This window comes from Zingiber officinale, unplaced genomic scaffold (genome assembly GCF_018446385.1).
Source record: "Zingiber officinale cultivar Zhangliang unplaced genomic scaffold, Zo_v1.1 ctg68, whole genome shotgun sequence".
NCBI lineage: Eukaryota > Viridiplantae > Streptophyta > Magnoliopsida > Zingiberales > Zingiberaceae > Zingiber > Zingiber officinale.
Genome location: NW_024589964.1, coordinates 618,400 through 621,744, shown reverse-complemented (window position 1 = coordinate 621,744; position 3,345 = coordinate 618,400). Strand labels below are relative to the sequence as shown.

At 40.5% G+C, this 3,345-nt stretch overlaps 1 pseudogene; it reads right to left on the bottom strand.

The window, feature by feature from the left end:
• Positions 1-271: 271 nt before the first annotated feature.
• Positions 272-2,037, bottom strand: LOC122037598 (annotated as a pseudogene).
• Positions 2,038-3,345: the final 1,308 nt, after the last annotated feature.

Genomic DNA, 3,345 nt, shown 5'->3' with positions numbered 1-3,345 from the left:
TTCTGTCAAAGAAAGTGCTTCACGTAAATAGCGCTTTGAATGGCTAAATCAATCATTTGTCCTTGGGGATCCGACATTAATCCTCTCATACCCAGATGTATCTGAGATGCATTTCCTCTAGCTCCCCATCAGCAGTATTCATTAGATGTACTGGATTAGAAGGATCAGTCATACTATAATTAGGATTCTCTCTCAAATATTAACTTGTAGCATACCATATCTCAATGGATTGACTTTTTCGTTAGCGTGTACATTCCCTCTTGTCTTTCTCTAAAATCAAAGTTCTTCGGCGTCTTGGACCCCTTCGAAGGTCTTGTTATAAGATCATCAATTCCTAATTCAATATATGATGCAGTGGCTTGCTGGAAACCCTTTTGACTTGATCCAGGATATGTGATGTATATGCCATTCCGAAATGATCGATTAACCTGCTAATAAGTCGTTTCATAGCAGTTCCATTTATCACTTTCTTGTGAAAGACCAGATCAGCCCGTTCTGCCATAAGTACCTCTTCTCTTATATTTCTTCTGCTAAGTAGGATTCGACAATGGACCCAAGTCAATGATTCGAAAACTTCCTTTCCATTCACACAGAAATTCAGAAATTCTCATACCTGTGAAATTTGGGAGACCTGAATTACCCTAGGCACTAGGCACAAACATCGCCTAATCTAAGAAATTAGATTAGATAGCGTATGAGTAGGCTCGACAAAAACCCTGTATGGCTTCTTCTAATTCTCTATAAAAACAAATATGACCAAGAGTAGTTCGAATCTATATAGAACGGATTTGTTTTGTTATACTTCCATATATTAGATAGTGCCCATAAATCTCATGAGAAGTACCTAAAGATTCATATTGAACTTCGATGGGAACTTCTCTTGAACCAATGACACGTTGATCTCGTCTCCATCGGAGCCACAAAGGACTATCTAAACTGATTCTTTTCTGTCGATAAGCTCCAAGTGCATCATAGGAACTAGAAAAATGGGGTTCTTTTTCCCTCGTATACCTATAGTTATTATTATGATTATCAACTCTTTTTTTTTGGTAGTTTCCACTATTATATGGATTATACCTATTTGCACAAATACCTCGACGATTTCCGATTGTTAATAAATAGAGTCCAATAAGCATGTCTTGAGTTGGTACAGAAATAGGATCCCCGATAGCTGGAGACAAGAGATTCATATGAGAAAACATAAGTAAACGAGCCTCCGCTTGAGCTTCCGGTACATGAACAGCCATTTGATCCCCATCAAAGTCTGCATTGAAACCCTTACAAACTAATGGGTGTAAACAAATAGCGCTCCCTTCCACTAAAATAGGTTGGAATGCTTGTATGCCTAATCTGTGCAGGGTGGGTGCTCTATTCAATAATACAGGATGCCCCTGCATAACTTCTTGAAGTATTTCCCATACAATGGCTTCTTTTTCCCTAATTTCACTTTTAGCAATTCCTATGTTAGAAGCAACATGTTGTCTGATTAGACCACGAATTAGAAATGTTTGTAAAAGCTCTCTTGCTATTTCTCGAGGTAATCCACACTGATGTAATGAAAGCGAAGGACCCACGACAATAACGGAACGTCCCGAATAATCGACACGTTTACCAAGCAGAGTTTCACGAAATCTTCCTTCTTGACCTTCAATTATATCATAAAATCACTTCTAAACTTGATTGTGACCATCCCTCATTGGTTGTCCACGGATCCCATTATCAAGAAGTGTATCCACGGCCTCTTGTACCAATTTTTCCTGACACATTACTAATTCCCCCGGCGTAGATCTACTTGTTGCTAATAAATCGGTAAGAGTCTTATTCCGATAAAGAACTCGTCTGTAGAGTTCATTAATATCCGAACTCTTTACCCCCATCTATCTGAATGATTGGTCTCAATTCGGGAGGAAGAACTGGTAATAAGCACAAAACCATCCATTCTGGTTCTACATTTGTTCGAATAAAATGTTTAGCTAATTTCATGCGTATAACCAAAAAATCTTTTCTTCTTCTAATTTTTCTATCTTCCCATTCGCGTCATTATCATTCGCAGCAAGAGGTCGTTCATATTAAAAACTACGAAAGATCTACCGGGGCAATGACGACTCCTGTAATTTCAGCAAGTATGCCTGCAATCATCAACAAAGTGCACTGCACGCCCTAAAAACCCATCAGCAGTATTTTGGGCGAGCTCTGATCAAGCACAAATTGCATAGTAGACGAACTGGGAAAGAAATTGCATAGTAGACGAACTGGTGATGATGAGTGAACCTTCCGGCCACACGAGCTTCTATACTTATAGTTCCTAGTAGTTCCTAGCTTCTTGACTTATACTTACTTATAGTATACTTCTAGTATAGTTCCTAGCTTTTTTCTTATACTTACTTATAGTTCCTAGCTCTTCCTAGCTTCTTTCTTATACTTATAGTTCTTTCAACTATTATAGTTCCTAGCTTCTTTCAACTATTCTTTGCTGTCCCGGATGCTCGTACCATTTTTCTTTCTTCCTTCCTGCGATGTTGGAGGTGGCCACATCTTCACTTTGCAACTAAGACGAATCAAGCAAAACATCGTACTCTCTGGAGTGAGCTAAGCTTGGTGCCCTTCGGGTAGTCAGTTCACAGCCCCACCGATTAAAGGAAGATTCCAAGAAAGAAGAAGCCCCTCTTTCGGCAACTCTTGATAGATATAGATCTGATTTCCTATATCCAAAGGAATGAAGAACTGAGCGACTGGAATCCTCCACTGTGGAAGGGCGGCTAAGCCCATGGGGAAGAGCTTACTATCCCTAGGAAGTGTCGTGGCAAAAGAGTGAAAGTGGGAATCGGCATAGGGCGAGGCAAAAGAGAAAGGTACGAGTGAAACGACGAACGAGTGATAACGACTACGGAGACCCGATAGGGATGTTAGGGGCGACATCGACGTGCTAGACCTAAAGTCAAGGTCTAGGAATGATATATATCTTGATCTCTATATACTCTTCCTCTTATATAAGAAATCGATAGCGACGGACGAACAGAGTGACGTCATCATACAACTCATTTCCTAAGATCTTGTTCTTTAGAGTTAATTCCAAGAGTGAATGAGGGTACGAGCACAGCGACGTGGTGGAAGAGTTCTGAAGATAGAGTTTCAAGTACGGCACTAATTTCATTTAGTTGCTTTTGCCAATGTGCTTTCCCGAGACGAGATCTCTATTCGTCTTCGTGTACATCTCTAGGTAGTTCGAGGGTATCCGGGTTTCTAAGGGCTAGAGACCACAGCCGATGATAGAGGCATTGCAGGAGGGGCAAGAAAAAAAGAGCTACTACAGGTACGAGTGAAACGACGTGCTCGCCCTTCCCT